The following is a 17,999-nucleotide window of genomic DNA, read 5'->3' as shown; positions in this document are numbered from 1 at the left end:
GGAACTGCACCTGGTTGGTTCTCCAGGTAAACTCACCAGGACCCCAAGTGTAATAGGATGGTGGGTGACATTTTTCCTCTTATCCCAGACTACTGATAAAGTACATACTGCAGTCCAGAGGTGGACTTTTTCACATTCTACACAAAGTTACCAACTAAGCCTCATACTTCCCCATAGGGCTTGAGAAGCACTAAAGCATGTGATTGTGTTAGAGGCAGAGTTAGCGGGGGTAGAAGGTGCCATCAAAGAGGTGCAGAGTGACCTTAGAAGTGCGTATGCATGTGTGTATGCCTTCGTGTGTGTATATACACTTACATGGGTTTGCTATAAAAGAGACCTAATATAAGGTTAAGCTTGGAAGAAAGAGAAGAGGGTCATCTTCTTTCCAGTGGACTGGGCAGTGGAACCTGAGGTCTGCCCTGGAGCCATCATGAAAGTGTGGGTGATGGAATTTGAGGGAGAGTTGTCTCATGTCCCCTGGAGTTTACAGAGACCGGTGCCCATTTCTAGTCCAGAGATTACTGAAGGAGTTCCTATGGGTTAACCAGGCTTGTGGAAATTGAGAAGATGGTGAGTACTTGTTTTGATTGTCTGCTTCAAGGCATACTTCCCTCAGGAAGCTCTTATTAATTATGCTGTTCCACACTGTCTGTTCTCTTCAATGTGGTATAACTCGTAGAGAACATGTCCAGCTTGACTTTCTAATGATTTCCTGTTACCGTATTTTTAGTCTCTGTGTGTTAGATTGCCAATGGCAAGAACCACTGTTTTGGTCATTCTCCCATAGTGAAGGGTAAAAGGCTTGTAATAATTGCTCACTGAATACTTATCACACCCAGTACCCATTCACAGCCCATGATGAACATGGCATACTAGCAGTGGTATTTGCTTTTAGCTGCATAATTCAAAGGAAATTGGGACTACTTAAAAGGGGGGAAAAAATCTCCAGTGGGCATTTTATGAATGAGTTAAGTAAGAAGTTATAATTCAATATGAATCAGATACATTTATTCAATATATTATAATTATCACAAGGAAATAATCTGAGTTTACTGTAATCTTATAAATCAGATATCATTCTTATCCCTTGTTATATTGGTTTTAACCAACTGGATGAAGCCTCAAGGTATTAGAAATTGGTCATGTAGGAGCCAAACATAGCAAGTTCAAGAAATATTTGACCAAATATTGATTCTCTCTGCTTCCTTCCTCATTAACTCTAATCTGATTAGTCACCACGTTCTGCTGATTCTGTCTAAAATGTCTCTCAATGGTCTGGGCATCTCAAATTTAACCTGTCTAAAATCAGACCTCTACGTGCTCCCTAACATGTTCCACTCATTGCCTCTCGCTTGTCTCAGTCTGCTCTGGCTGCCTTAGCAAAATATCATAAACAACAGAAATTTTAGAGACTGGGACGTCCAGGGTGTCCAGGATCAGGGCGTTGGCAGATTCGATGTCTAGCGAGGGCTCATTTCATGGTTTGTGGCTGGTGCCTTTTCTCAAGGGCTTGCACAGTGGTGGGGATAAGGCAGCTTGATTTCTGGGGGTACCAGTCCTATCTGAGAGATGATTGGTAATAGTTGTCTCTCCCTGTGTGTTCTCCAGTGGTATCATCTCTGAACTGACTAGCTTCACACCAGATCAGGTGTGACACTGTTTTAATTAATGCAGCTCTGAAGTGGTTGGCTGTTAGTACTTATAGGGGAAGTCTTCATCTGTACCTGTTTTAAGAGGCCTCATTTCCTCTCTCAGGGCCCTTATTGCAGTTCTGAGCATGGGAGGTGAACAGTGAACCATCTGACTCTTCAGGGGTCATATTTTAGTGGAAGTGCTTTGAAAATGAGTAGGGCACAAAGACACTGGGTACCTCCCTCTCTTTCCAAAGCAAAACAGAGTTGCCCCATAAGGAAATAAATGCTTCTCTGTTCCCTCAGTTGTTCAAAACTCTTAGACTTCATTGGCATCTGCTGCCACCCTGTGGACATATGTATTTATTGAATTTAAATCTGTGTTTCCATTATAAGGCCATCGAGGTCAAAATACAGACTATAAAGCTTGTTTCTATGTTCTTCAGCTTCAAGTAGTCTTCTGAATTCCTCTAAGTTACTTGTGCTATCAGATTCACAACAAAATTCCACTTTGCAAATCCTTTCTCCTCTCTTAAGATACAATATGCTAAAGCAATACAAATTAATGCTGCTGATACATGATTTAGTTTTTGTTTTGTTTTGCTTTTGTTTCTGAGACAAGGTCTCCCTATGTGGTGCAGGCTGACCGTGAGTTCACTATATAACCCATGCTGGTCTTGAACTTGCAGTGATCTTCCTGCTTCAACCTCTCAAATGCAGGGATTACAGGCATGTACCACTACACCAGGTGATTTAGTTTTTGATGAATTGGATTGATACTTTTTTAATTTTAAAGATAGTAAAAATCCAGCAAAACAAGATAGAACAAAGCCAAGCAAGACAATGTAGTGAAATTGGTACAGAACTTCAGAGCAAGATACCGGTATAACGATAATAGGTACCGTAGAATATCTTGTTAGCTTCACAATAGTTGTCCATTCAATCAGGTGTAGTAAAATCAAACCAAAAACAGAACACTGTAAAATCAATCAAAGCAGAATACTGAATAGAGCAAAACAATTAATCAGAACAAAGCAAAACAGCAAAAACAATATTTGACTTCAAAGACAAGATAGAAGGAAATCCCCCATATTTGCTATATTGCATATAGTCATCCTCCCAAGAGATGCTCAGACCTCTGGCCCCAGGTCAGCATAATCAAGCAAACAATACAAGCATTTAGTTGCATTATGTATCTTAGTTGCTTTCAACTCTGTCTGACCTTGAAACCATCCAGTTACTGGTGGGGGAGGGACAAGGGACATTTGATTTGCATGGGGGGATGCAAGGGATATTTGATTTGCGATGGTCCACAGGAGACCCTCCCTGACTTATTCTCTCCCTGGGGGGCTTGTGGCTCACGCCACTTAATCAGGTAGGTTGGCTTGTTGTTTTCTTGGTTGTTCCACCAAGTTCCAGCATGGCTGATTCTTGGGAGACACTGACTTGTTCTCTTCCTGGCATGCTGATGAATTGGTTTGAAGCAGGAAAAACAAAACAAAACAAAACAAAACAAAACAAAAACTCAAATGGTCCTGTTGTCTTTGTCTCCCGGTATATCAGACCTTAGGCAATCCCTCTGCTTTCAGTGTGGATGAGACTTGTAATGAGTTTCCAATCAATAAAATATGGCAGAATGATGGGCTATCTGCTCCATAATTGTGTTACATAGCATTTGCAAGTTCTGCATTGCTCTCAGACTCCCTTGATTGCCTTTGCATTTGGATACATGCAACCAGCAGCCACACTGCAAGGCCCAGTCAAAAGGAACTCAGAGTGGCTACCAACTTGAGCCTTCAGTGCAATGAGACAGAGGGAATTGTACCCTGATGACAACCATATGAATAGATCACTTCACTGCTGATCCCAACCCTGGATAACCTCTCATTTACACTCATGAGAGAACCTGAAGTGGATGACTCCATAAGCCAAACCCAACTTCTGTGAGATAACAAATGTGAGTTGTTTTCAGCCAGTAATTTTTGTTAATTTTCAGAAATAGATAATGAGGATATCGGGGATATAGCTCAGCTGTACAGCGTCTGCCTGACAGGTGTGAGGTCCTGAGTTCGATTCCCAGTACAAAAACAAAAAACCAAAAAGAAACAAAGAAACAAAAGATAAAACAAGAAATAAAACCTATATATCTGTGGGATGTGTTTTTAGAAATAAATATTGAAAAATACCACTCAGTTCAGAACTACTCCTTCTCTGATACTAAATCAGTTTGTTGTGCCCAAATCCTTTAGGATAAATTCTCCATCAGAAGATACATCAGCACATTTTACAAAGAAAGTTTTGTTGGGCCTGCACATATTATTCCCCAAGTAGTCTTGAAAGGCTTGCATCTGGAAGTGGGTAAAACTTAACCTAAAGCTGAGGCCTCGGGTTATCAACTTCCAGATCATTGCATCATTACTGTGACAGTTCTGACTGATGCTGTACTTTATTCTTCAGGTTTAGAAGACCCTTGAACTGAAGATGTAGCTGAGTGGTAGGACACTGGCCTAGCATGTGAGAGGCTGTGGATTTAATCTCCAGTACTGCAAAAAGAAAAATTTCGTTCTCAAGAAACAGCTAAATTATCAAAGTGGTGCTGAAGGGGTAGGAATAAGGTTCACTCTCTCTGAGAAGGAGCACAGGACAAGTTACACAAGATAGGTCTTCAATACTTCTGTAGAATAATGAGAAAAGAGATCTCAGATTAAGCTCAGTTGTACCAATTGGCCAACAAATCAGGGTTAGAAGCCAGTGTGAGTCAGGCAGGTTATTTATAGCTGTGAGCACATTGAATAATAAGCCTAGACTCAAAGCTTATGTCGGGTGAGATTGGGCATCCAATCTTTTATGCCTTTTATTAGCCTCCTAGCAAGGCGGGACATGGGTAAATCCTTAGAGCACTAAGACAGAGGCATAAAGCCAAAATTGTGCTGTACAGCAGGCACAAACTGATCAGGAGACCCAGTATTTCCAAGTTTGTATGGACAAATAGTGGGATTTAAAGTTGGAGATTGGAGGAAGTGCATATTTATCCTGCTGGAAAAGGAGAAGAGACTATTACTGAAATAAAAAAGGAGAATGAGTTATGGGGAAAAACTGACAATGTGTACCATACACTTCTTTCTCTTTCTTATTGGGTTGCATATGATTCTGTCTTTAGAATTTAGATTCTGGGAGCCTCTTGACTTCTATTTCTAAAATACCTGCTGTGTTTCAGGAACTATTGGAGATGAGGACACAATAGATAACATGATAATGAACTAAGAGAAGGAGCTGTTGCTCCTATAGTTTTGAGCTCTGGTGGCCTCTAGCTTTGTCCCTATCTATCTGAGGGTCCTGCTGGTGCTCTCTGCTCCTAGCATTGGATGGTCAGCACCTCTGGTTATTCAGTGGTGGCAGCAGCAGCTGCTTGTGTCTGGCCATCTCCAGGACTCACTTGCAGCTTGGGGTTCATAAAGTGTTTCTTCCTAGTACTTTACCTACCCTGCTTCCTTTCTTCAACCTGGCTTGGTGGCTGATTTTGAAATTTCTCTGTCTACTTTGGGCCTTCAGTGATAGTCAAAGTTGACCTACCAGGTATACGATTACATCTACAACTTTTTGGTGTTTGGGAGCCAGTTGGAAGGTTGGGGCAATTCTCTAACAGGTCATTGACTCTAAGAAGAAGCTGATTATAAATCTTGTTCTTTTACACATAGACCCTGTCAGACTTTCAGGTGCCTTTGTTGAGTTGCAACAGATGACCTAATCATTCGACAGTTATAGTAACACATCCACAGGCTATAAACCTAGGAGGGAAAAAACATAACTTGATGAATTCCAGAACTTTGATTCTACTTATTCAAATATACAGAGGAACTTTTCTGAATCCTTTCTTTTTTCTTTTTCTTTTTTGAGACAGGATTCCACTATGTAGTTCAGGCTGGACTTGAGCTCACAGAAATTCTCCTGCCTCAGCTGCCTGAGTGCTGGAATTATAGGCATGCCTAGCTTTCATTTTAAAAAATTCAGTTTTTTCTTTTTCCTTTCTCAGAATAGTAAAATTTATTGGAAAATAGAAATGGGGAATAGAATAGCTTCTAAGAGACAGGAAGGGATCCCAAATGAGTTACCTGGTTTCTTCTCCTTTTTTCTTCTAATTCTTTCAATTTTTATTCTGTATTTCTCTTTTTCTAGTTTATTCTTTTGCTACCCTTATCTAATTCTATTAATTTTATTTTATTCCTATTACGATTCTTTCTCTCCCTTTCTTCCCCTCCTTCTCATCTTCCATTGTTAATATTCCAAATACTCTTCTTTCAGTTCCCATTTCCTACACCTCCTATCTATTGAAAGTGTTGGATCTTGGGACAGAAACAAAGGCCTATAGTTAGCCACACCAAGAGGGCATCACTGAAAAGCCGATATGAAATATTAAAGAAGTCTTCATACTAGCAACAAAGTCTTTTTAGTATAAGCACCTGCAAGCCTCAGCACAAAACCCAAAACAGAGTAACAATAGAAATATGAGAAGAGAAGGCAACAGAGTGCTTCACAACCCCAACTCTCCCAAAGCTGATCCCTGGAGTATGAAGGGGGAGAAATTTCAAATGTCACACAGATGAAGCATTTAAAGTGATAAAAGGAGAAATTACAAAACAGACGAATAACATGCTTGGTTAGCTCAATGAAGAGATAACTAAATATACAATGGAGTTAATAAACAAAACCATCAGTAAGTTTGCTGAACACACCAATAAAAAACTAGATGAGTTAAACTAAAACAGTATAAAACATGAATGACCAGTTTAGCAAAGAATTTAAGTCCATGAAAAGGTATCAAACAGAAATTCAGGAGAATAAAAATTCTACTGAAATTGTGGGCAACAGAAGCAACCAATGTGAGGCAGAGTATCAGAACAGAAGACAAATGTGATGTTGATAACTGATTATTCAGAGATACCTAAAAACCAAGAGATGTCCAGGTGTGGAGGTGCATACCTGTAATCTCAGCATGGTACCAGCACTAAAACAGACACCTGGATTAGTGGAACAGAATAGAGGATGCTGTGAGTCCATTAACATGAATGGGTAGGGGGTCTGGAAGATGATGGAACAGTAAGCAGCAAAGTAAAAAGCCTCTCTGAGAGAAACAGCCCAGATGCTGAAATACAGCATTCTGGGAGAAGTAAAAGCAGGAAAGACGTAGATCCCCTTGACCAAGGAAGAAACGAAAGTGAGAACTGAAGCCCACAGAAAGAATTTTAAAAAAGAAAAACTTGAACAGAAGAACAGTAGCTGGCAGTGCTCTCACCAGAGCCAGTCCCACTGTGCCAGAAGCATTGTTAGAACCCGGAGATGCACGGGCACAGTCAAGCTGGTGGCTGGCAAGCCTGAAGGCTTTGGTAAGGAGATGGAAGGGTAGAAGGGAGAAGCAAACCAGAGAGCTGCACTGGCTGGTGTGTCCACACTCACGTGGCTGTGACTAAGCGAACTGCCTGGGTTCCCATTGCTTTGACTCACAGGGAGCGGTGGGTTGTGGGTGCACTGAGGTCAGGGATCCACAAGACCAACAGAAAGCAGAGCCAGTAGGGGACCTGCATTGACCTGTGGTGAGTGTTGGGAATAAAACCTTTCCATGGGAAAGGGAACAACATCTTGGAACTGGGAAGGACTGGCAGAAACAAGGAACTGCAGAGACTTCAGTCAGTTGTTCCCTTCCCAGATGGGATTGGTCAGATGTGCTTGGCCTAGGTCACAGCCCTGGCTGGGAACCAGTACAGTGTCCCAGACCAATTCCCTATGGGCTGCGCACACTAAGGCATGGTGAAGGCCTTGGCGGGCTGGCTGACCCGGAGGGGAGGGGCCAGCATATGCTGTCCCTATTTGCACTTCAATAGCATACTAGAGTAGGCAGGGTCACCTAACCAGTGCCCTTCAGAAGAACCAGAATCAACAACAACAAAAAAAAAGGGACTGGGGCCTTCTTTATATGCCTGTATGGAAGAAACAAAAAATATGAGAAGAGGAAACATGAAGAAAAAAGCCCCCAGCCCCCAACCCTGAGAACATTGATCCAAGAAAGGTAAACACAAAAGAGATTGAGGCCAGCAAACATGCAATATCAGACACGGCCTCAGTGGACATAAAGAAATATATTTGGGACCTCATAGATGAGTTCAAAAGTGAAATATTTAACCAAGTAAAGCAAGATATAAATAGATTAATGAAAGAAATGCTAAACACCTCTCAAGAAGACACAGATGGAAGAGTGAAGGAACACAAACAAAGGAGAGAACCATTTGATGAAGAATATAGAGAAAATTTAGAATACGTGTAGCAGATTCAAAGGGATTACTAGGAAATTAAAAACTCCATTGAAAGCCGGCAAAACTGCTTGAAAGAAACTAAGGATAGATTATCCAAACTGGATGACAAGTTTGCTATGTGGGATTATGAAAGGAAAAACTTTTTAAAAATAACAAGGAAACAAGCAGTAACAATACAAAGGCTAGAAGATGACAACAGGATCTATAACTTGAGAATAAACAATGTGAATGAAGAAGCAGGGATATAAACAAAGGAACTAAAAGAATATTCACAGAAATAATTAAGGAAAACTTCCCAAACATAGGAAAAGGAAATGATATTCAAATATATGAGGCATACAGAACTCCAGCCACCTACAACCAAAACAGAACTACACCCAGGCATATAATAATCAAGATCCCAGAAATTTGATATAAGAACAGAATATTAAAAGCTGTTAGAGATAGAGACAGATAACCTACAGAGGAAGGCCCATCAGAATAATGGCAGACTTCTCGACACAAATCATCAAGTCAAGAAGAGCTTGGAGCAAAATATCCCAACCCCTGAAAGAAAATAACCCCCATCCCAGATTGATATACCCTGAAAAACTGTCTCTAGAAATTAATGGAGAAATAAGATGCTTCCAAGACAAAGAGGAACTTGGGAAATTTGCAACCACCAATCCAACTCTACAGAGAATACTGCAGGGCATTCTAGAGAGAGAGAAAATTACCAGGATTCCAGGAACAGTGGCAGAGAGGCCTCAATGAATGCCACGGAAAGTAGAATGAAGAAGACAGTCAACTAATGACAAATAAAGAGCATAACAGAAATTAAGCAGAGAAGGTTGGTTATAAACTCTAATATAGATGACCTTGATACACTAAATTTAAAAAAAGAAAGAGAATCACAGGTAGAGTAGATCAGGAGGTAGGGTCCACTGAGATGCTCCTCATAGGAAATATAATTAACCTGAAAAAGGGTATATGGACTGAAAATCAAATATGGGAAAACAATGCTCTATGGGACAGGGAACCTGAAAGTAATATGGGCAACTAGACCAGTATTTGTGGATAGGTTGGAAAGACAGGCTTTAATAGGTAAAGGAATATAATTAGAGATCAAGTCCAGGAGGGAGAAGGTTTAGAACCACTTAAGTAAATAACAGGCTGTCCCCCCCTCAAATTTAAAACTGAGGGTCTAGGTAAGACCCAAAAATACACAGTGCACCCTGGGGAAGTGAAAGGGGAGGAATGGTCTCTAAAAAGATGGCAGAAAATATTGTTAATAGTGTATCAAGAATTAAAACCCATATTACTCGTACCACTCTGCTTAGATAGATTTTATTCTGTCCCAGTTTGTCTACTTGCATTAGATTTGAGGGCACAGACAGCTATCCCCAAAACATCAGGATATAGCACAATAATCATCTCTAATTTCCTTTTAACTTAATTTGGAGCTCTATATGACTTATACTGGTTTATCATGACTGATCTTAGTTAAATCTGGTTTGTTTGAGTGCTGTTTGGTATTGACAGATTTTATTCAAAACTTATGTGATTGATAGTATTAAGTCTGAGTGTTTAGGCAATTACACTGAAGACAACAAGACTCACTATGACACCCATTCTGGCTTGACTACTACCTGTTTTTGAAGTTTTATACCACATACAAAATTGTGTTTTTATTAATACTGTAATGTATTTAATATATTCAATTGTATTACATATGATGATATAGCCAATTCTATTGAAGATAATAAGAGACAACACAGTAACCTTGGAAGAGCCTTGTACAGTGGTCTTATATGTCTTTTTCATTTCATGTGTTTATAGAAATATGTTTTGTTTTGTCTTGCTTTGTTTTGTTCCTCCCTCTAATATAGAAAGGATAGAAATACATGTTAAGACTCATGCATGCATAGAACCAATAAACAGTTTATGAGAACTGATCTTATGACACATGATGAAATGAACAAATACTTTGAAGAAAAAGAGACACTATACTACACTGCTGATCCTGGAGTGTCATAATGTGAAACCCAGCATGCTATTATTCTTTGCTCAGAGTGATTTTAGCCTGCTTGGGTTTGTTCAATCCTATTGTTCAATAGGATTGATAACCATATTACTAAGTTTATTACTGATTATTCTTTCTTTGAAAGTATGCATTATTTCTACCCATTTTCTGTTTTGTTTAGTCTTTGTTTAAATAAAATTTTAAAAAAGAGCAAAGGAAGGGAAAGGTGGAAACTACTGTCAATTTCTTATTGTCTTATCTTGAACTCTTGCACTGTTTACACAATTTTATTAGGTTTGGCTTTGTTCTGTCTTGTTAGATTTTATGCTTTCAGATGGTTAGGGCAGCTATTTTGAATATAACGGGAAATATGGTAACCATGGTTTTCTATTATATTGTTTTGAAGTCTTATAATGCTTTCATTCATTGGTCTGATTTTATTTTGTTTTGTTTGATTTTATTATGTGAGATGGTATGAACGCTATTTTGAAGAAAACAAGACATTATGGAAGTTATTGCTGATTTACTATCATCTTGTTTTGAAGTCCTACCATGCTTTTGTTCTTCTGTTTTGATTGGTTTGATACTGTTGTGTTGTGTGATTTTATTATGTGTGATGTTATAAACAAATTTTTTGAGGAAAATGAGATATTATAGCAGCCATTGTTCATTTCCTATTATTTGGTTTTGAAGTCCTGTAATGCTTTCATTCTTTTGAATTTTTTTTACTATATTTTTATGTTTGATATTATTGTGTGTGAAGGTATACTCACCTATTTCAAAGAAGAGAGACATTATGTTAGCTACTGTTGATTTGTCCAGTTGTTTTGTTGTGAAGTGCTGTGTTGCTTACATTTTCCTGTTCTGATTTGCTTTGTTTCATTGTGTTTTCTTTTGTTCTCTTTAAAAATAAAAAAAAAAAGAAAAAAAGTGAATGGGTAATGAAAATGTGGCATTTATACACAATGAAATACTACTGTGCCATAAAGAAGGATACATTTCTATTATTTATGGGAAAATAAATGGATCTTGATACTATAATATTAAGCCAAAGAAGTCAGACACAAGTTTAAATATTTCATGGTTTCTCTTATATGAGAAAGATAAAGAGTAAATAAGGAGCAGAACAAAAGACGGACAATGGGAAATAGGAAAGAGGAGCAAGAGATGAAGGGAGGGGAAGTGGAAGAGGAAGTCCTGACTGTGGGTACTGTCTGCAGCCTGGACTGAACTGGCTGAATAGGGACTGAGTGATCAGTAGAGTAAGAACACCGCAACAGAGGGCTGCAGGAGTGGGTGTGGTCAATAGAATCAAAAGTTGCAGAAAGCTTGCATATATTTGGAATTAATAATTGATCAGTGAGAACAGGTTTGCAGAGCTGTCTGTCGGCTGACTGCTCAAAACTCCTCAGCTCACTTCTTCAAATGAGCTTCTGGACCCACAGCAGACCTTCTGAATCTGTTCTCTGGGGCGTGGTCCCGAGATCTTCCCTTAATCCAATACGAGATGATTTTTATAAATGTGAGAATTGCTATCTCAAGTCTTTGTTCATAGACTCAAATCCATTTTTTCTCTATACCTGTGACTGTCAGATTTTAATTTGCAGCAGTGTTATCGTATACTTTTAGATCGTAGACTCCCAGATACCACCCTGATTCAGGAAGAGTAGTTTGAACTTGGAAAATTGCATTTCTAAATTCCCAGGGAATGCTGATGCTGCTGGTTGATAGAATACATTTGAGATAGAATACATTTCTGTAGTAGGGCTTTTAAAAGTAGAGGAAAACTAATTAAAAATGTGGCTTCTTCCTTGGCTAAAAACTGTAATATTGCATGGCCTGGAGAAGAACACAGCCTATTTTATGTTTCCTTTCTCCAGGTGTATCCTACAGCTTTTCCCATAGCTCTGATTATTCTTTTTTTGAGGGATGAAATTATCACTCATCCAAATCAAGAATTTGTCTAGTGCTCTGTTTTTAGGCTCTTCTTATCAATGTCTTACAGAAAACATCTCATTCTGGGGGCAAAGGGCACTTGGCCCACTGAGGGCAGCAGAGAATGGTGCTTAGACCCAGAGAGGATGGCTAAGAGCCACAGGCTGTTACACACTTTCCAGCACCCACATGACTGGCGTGGTGAGTTCTCAGAAGTGCTCCTGGCTAATGGGAGGTAAGAGGCTAGAGTAAAGGTATCCTGATGAATGATGAGAGAGAGAGACAGACAGAGAGAGAGAGAGAGAGAGAGAGAGAGAGAGAGAGAGAGATTGGGCCAGTTTGGAGCATGAAAAAACAAAACAAAAGTCTGGTTTTTGGCAATGCTAAAAGCAAACTAGACTTGGCACAACAAAAGCCAAAACAGATTTGCCAAGAAATAGGAACATCAGGTCAGTAGAAGTCCAAGGTAAGACAAAGGCAAAGTGAAACAGCAAGTCTGGATTGTTAAGTGTCTGGGGGAGCATTCTATCCCTGCGTACATGAGTCATGTGTATTTTTATGGCCAGGCACTGTGTCACAGTCTTTTGCTATTTTGTCATCTTTTTTGGAACAAATCCGTGTGCTTTGGCTGATTGACTGATTTAATTTCCATTATATCATTCACTTCTGTTTCTGCTTTTTTTAATCCCTCACTCATTACACTTCCAAATTCAGGGACTAGATGGATGAGAAACACGGGATTCATACAGGTCAAGTACAATTTTTCTATCCCTTTTATCATTATTTTGGTAATGATATTGGTTTATTTTTTCCTTCCTTCCTTCCTTCCTTCCTTCCTTCCTTCCTTCCTTCCTTCCTTCCTTCCTTCCTTCCTTCTTTCCTTCCTGTGTGGAATATGTGTTTGAATGCCTGCCCTGTGTAGGACACAGTATCAATTTATTTTTTAAATTTATTTTTATTTTTTGGTACTGGGGATTGAATTTACGACTTCGCACTTGCTAGGTAGGCGCTTGTGCCCCTGAGCTAAACCCCTGGCCCACATCTGTCAATATAAAGCAACTGAAGACAATTAAAAACCTTATAAGTTTCAGAGAATTTTGGAGGATACAGATCTAAAAACAATTAAGTACAGTAAAAAGTAACATATGATAGACTGGAGCATGCACAGGGTATGATGGGAGTCCAAGGGGGGAATGACTGTTTGCACTGAGAGTCTGATGAAAGACTTCATAGAGGAGGCAACTTCTAAACTGAATCCTGACTCATGGGACTGGCAGCACAGAGGTGTCACTGTGTAAAGAAGAGCACTGTGAGAGAAGGTGTTTGCATGACAGAGCGTATACATTTGGGTAATTACAAAGAGTATGGTTTGATTGGAGTTTAGCTTTCCCAAGGGTGGAGAAAGAAGAGGAAGATCTGAGGTATCATGGCAAGATACACATGGCAAGAACACACATGCAAAAGTTGACCCAAACTATCATAGAGAGTCTTTGCAGCAGAGTCTTTGCAATCAGATGTTGGTATAAATAACTTTGGGGGGCTGAGGTAGAAAGTTGAACTTTATCCCTGCTAAAATTAGTTGTATCTAGATTGCTAAGAGAAGGAGACAGGGTGCAAATCTGTGATATGTATGTATCTGAATAGGAGTCACATTGCTGTGGGATGCTTGGGGTAATTGCAGCAAGTGTGGGGGTTCATAAAATCATTTGTGTGTCTACTGGACCACATTTTTTCCATCTTTTTAAAAAGTAAAGTTTGATTACCTTTGATTTCCAAGCCCTATTTTACATCTTCAAGGATGCTACAAAAGGAAATAGGAAGAATTCAGCTCTACTACCAAAAGTACAAAGGAGATGGAAAAAATGAATAATGAAGAGATGAAGAGAAAAAGAAGGCTTGAGTCTAAAAGCCTGGCTGTTCCCTTTCATGTGACAGGGAGTGGAGCAGAGCCATATAGCATCTCAGAGACAGAAGCCGGATGATAAAGGGGAGTAGACAGGTGCAAATGACGCATACAATTTTGGGTTATGTCAGGGGGCACTACTTGTAAAATTCCTAGTTAGGAACATGAAAATATAGATAGTTTTGCTGCCACAAAAGAACAAATGGGCACTCTGATAGGTTTAACCTATATGGGATAAAGAGCATGTAACTCCATGAATGCCCAAAAATACCTGAAAGTGTTGCAGATATCACTTAAAAACTTTCCTGATTATGAACTTGGCTATTCTTATCAGAGGAGTGCAAGAATGCAGGACCTTGTGGACCTTCCCCTTTGGGGGAAGTTTGGTCTTGTCTTTACCACTTCCTGGCTCCAGAGTGGAGGTGTGCTGTTCAGTCTCTAGGAGAAGCTTGTCACACTGGCTTCCTGATATGAACTTGGCTGTTCCCATCATCAGAGGAGTTGGGGACCTTATTGTCACTGAGGATGGCCGTGATACTTTTCCAGGGGAGCTCTGGTTGTTATTTTGAGCATGACTTCCTGGCTCCAGTGAAAAGAACCCTCAACCTACTGGCATAAATCCTTCACCCTGCTGGCACAGACTTGCTATTTTCCATCGCTGACCTTTGGGCCTTCTCAACATGGAACCACGAAACAGATTTGCATGAGTCATTGTCATGGGCTCTAGGCCTCCATGTGGACTCTTGAGGGGCATTTTACGGGCCCTAAGTCTTTAGTTGAACTTATGCAGGACATTGCTGTGGGATCCAGGTACTCCACTGGATTCCTTTGGTCTTAGTGTGTGGAAAGATGTTCTGTACTTCTTGTATTTGACTCTTTGACTATTATAAATTAATACTATAAATTATTTGTCCTGTATAAATTGTTTTCCTTGCAATCCTTGACCAAAACACCTTGTCTGAAAAAGAGGAAGAGGGGAAGGGGAGGGGGAGAGAAAGGGAGAAAGGGAGGGGAGAGAGGGAGGGGAGAGGGAGGGGGAGAAAGGGAGGGGAGAGGGAGGGGGAGAAAGGGAGGGGAGAGGGAGGGGGAGAAAGGGAGGGGAGAGGGAGGGGGAGAGAGGGAGTGGGGAGAGAGGGAGTGGGGAGAGAGCTAATTTGGTATAAAAAAAACCAAAACACAATGGGGATTTAGCTCAGAGGTGTAAGCACTTGATTGGCAAGAACAAGGTCACAAGTTTGATCCCAGGTACCAAAAAACAAAACAAAACAAAACAAAACAAAAAAACAAAACACAAAATTATCTTCCCAAATAAAAACCCAAACCCAAACAAAACAAGCTACACAAGCTAATACTAACCAGCAAACAAAAAGGATTAAAAAAAAAAGGGAAAAAGAAAAGAAAACATTTAAAAGCTCAGAATTTAGTACAAAGACTTAAGAGAATATGCAGCTGTGGTTGCAACTCTTTGAGAAAACAAAACAGGATTGTTCAGAGTGATTTTGGCTACTGGGAATCGACCTTAGGACCTTGCACTTGCCAAGCAGGTGCTGTGCCACTGAGCTATATCCCTTTAATTTTGCTGATTACACAGAGCTACACCGCAAGCCCCTGCTGTGTCTTTTCGATTCTTTTTAAATCAAGCTTCTTCTGGGTTTATCTGTCCTCTTGAAGAAGCAATACTCTTCTCTACTGGGAAGGAGTAGAGCTGTATTTTCTCTCTTGATAGTATTTTTTTTTTCTTCAAAGGTGAAGTGCTTCATTCTACTGGCAGTCGTCTGTCTAGTCAGAGACTCAGAGAATTAAAGCATTTTTCATACTTCTTGCCACAGTTTTGGAAATGTGTGCTGAAATGTTTTTGAATTCCATTATGGAGGAGAGGAAGGATTTTGGTATGTCAGAGTGAGGTCCAGGGTGTTCACTTATTATGTGAGCGGAACAGTTTGTCACAACAAAAACCGTACTTGAAAAGAATCAATACAAGGTTATGTCTTTATCCCAGACTAGAGCTATTTTCTATGCATTTCCTTTGGAAATAAATCTTTAGGACTTTAGATCATCTTCACCTGGTTTTGTAAAAGGGGGAAAAACACTGCAATGAAAAATAAAACATTTTGAAAAGATCAATTTTATCTAAAAGATTCAAAACCAGGTTTCAATAATGATGTTGGCTATGTTTTTGAATACAGACAGTGACTCTAACCAGAGCTGGTAGAGAAGTGGCCTATAGTCTTTAGGGTCTGTTATAAGAAAGCCACATTATATTGAGTACTTTAAATTACATTTTTTCAGAAGAACACTGACTTTGGCCCATTCAGAAAAATACAAAGAATGCTATTCCACTGTCCTAGTTCACAAACACTTCTGTTAGCAAACATTTGGCTCACAAATAAAAGCATTCTGAAAATTTTTATTTTTGTTTGCAAACTAGGTACAAACATGACATGGTCTTTTTTCCTGTACAAACACAAACATGACCATCTTGTTTAAAATCGTGGAACAAATTAAGCTGGTCAACCGAGGTACCACTGTATAAGGTGTGAGTTATACTTTAGAAAGTTTAACATAGGATGTGGGATGATTAAGTTGAAGAGAAGCTAGAAGAACTTAGTGGGTGATGACTATGGTCTGGTGGAGAGTAATGAAGGTATAAACTGGAATGACAGCAGTGCACATGGAGGATGGAATTTGGTTGGGATGGGGACAATTAAGGTCAAGTGAGAATAAGTCCATTTTAAGTGATGCATTTTGGATTTCCCCATTTGAGGTTAGGTCTAATTAACTGGAATCATTCCGCTTGAATGCTATCATTTAGGTAATACCGAGTATAATAGGATAGTGGAGATTTTAAGTTTGGTCTGGCAGGCCTAATTCAGACTTCACAGTGGATCTCAGTTGAATTAATAGTTCTGGCTTAGAATTCTGTCAGCTACTTTTTTCTTCCTGATCTTGGATAGTATTCTAAACATGCACATCCTTAGCATTCACTGCTGAGTATGAAATGTCCCAGATAATACCTTTTACTCAGAGACAGACTGCAATTTGGATTAAGTCAAACGGGTGCTTGTTAGATGAAAATTATTGTATTTGCTGTATTTTATTTTCCCTATTCATTCTCTTTTCTCATGAATATACAGTGGGATTTTTCAGTGACTATTTTATGTGTTATATAATATCATTACACATAAGAGAATCCAGCTGTCTTTGGGGACAAAAAATTTAAGCAACAGTACTGTGAACTAAAAATTACAAAGGGATGATAATCATTTGTCAGCTCCTGCACAGACCAGGCTAAAATTAATATGGAGTCATTCATGTTATCGTTCCACATCACCAAACTGAACTAAGGTATACATCTAATCTTTGGAGAAATGAAGGTTAAAGATGACAACCAAATTTCCTAAACAGGCCAATTCTAGTTGGCATGGTAATAAAGTTCTTTCAATCTTACCTAATTCACACAAAAGATAATCATTTATTTTCCTATATTTTTGTCTCTCTAGCTGGGCTTTACAAGGAAAGTAACTGCAAAATGACAAACATGTTTTTCAGTTTATTTTAGTTTCTGCCTTTTAAAACTCTTTGGGGCTGGGGATTTAGCTCAGCGGCGTAAGCGCCTGCCTTGCAAGCAGGCAGTCATGAGTTCGATCCCTGGTACCAATAAAAAGACAAAAACCAAAACACTCTTTTTTGTCTATAAAATCAACCTCTTTGCTTTAACACTGGAACACTTATTGTATTTTATGGTGTGAAGTGTTGCCTGGTTCTGAAATCAAGAACAAATCCAGATAAAATCTTTAAACTAATTTGTTGGGAGTATTTTGTCCTTTGACAATAAATGCTTTTTACTATTTATAAAAAAAGCCCAGCATGTGAGTGTGCACCTGTGAGCCCAGAAAGATCACTGTGAGTTCAAGGACAACCTGGGTCACATAGCGAAAAAAAATACTTTTTACTAAATTTATATTTTATTTTATTTATTTTTGTTTTTGTTTTTTTGGTACTGGGGATCACACTTGTGACCTAGCGCTTGCCAGGCAGGTGCTTATCTTGCTGAGCTAAACTGCAGGCCCTAAATTTGTATTTTTAAAAAAATTATTAAGGAGGCTGGGGATATAGCTCAATGGCATAGCACCTGCATGGCAAGTACAAGGTCCTGAGTTCGATTCCTAGAACAAACAAACAAACAAACAAACAGGCATTAAGGTACGCTAATAGTAAAA

This window comes from Cavia porcellus, unplaced genomic scaffold (genome assembly GCF_034190915.1).
Source record: "Cavia porcellus strain 051 isolate PalLab524CR breed Dunkin Hartley unplaced genomic scaffold, mCavPor4.1 scaffold_1, whole genome shotgun sequence".
In the NCBI taxonomy this organism is placed as follows: domain Eukaryota; kingdom Metazoa; phylum Chordata; class Mammalia; order Rodentia; family Caviidae; genus Cavia; species Cavia porcellus.
This window is presented reverse-complemented; position numbering follows the sequence as displayed.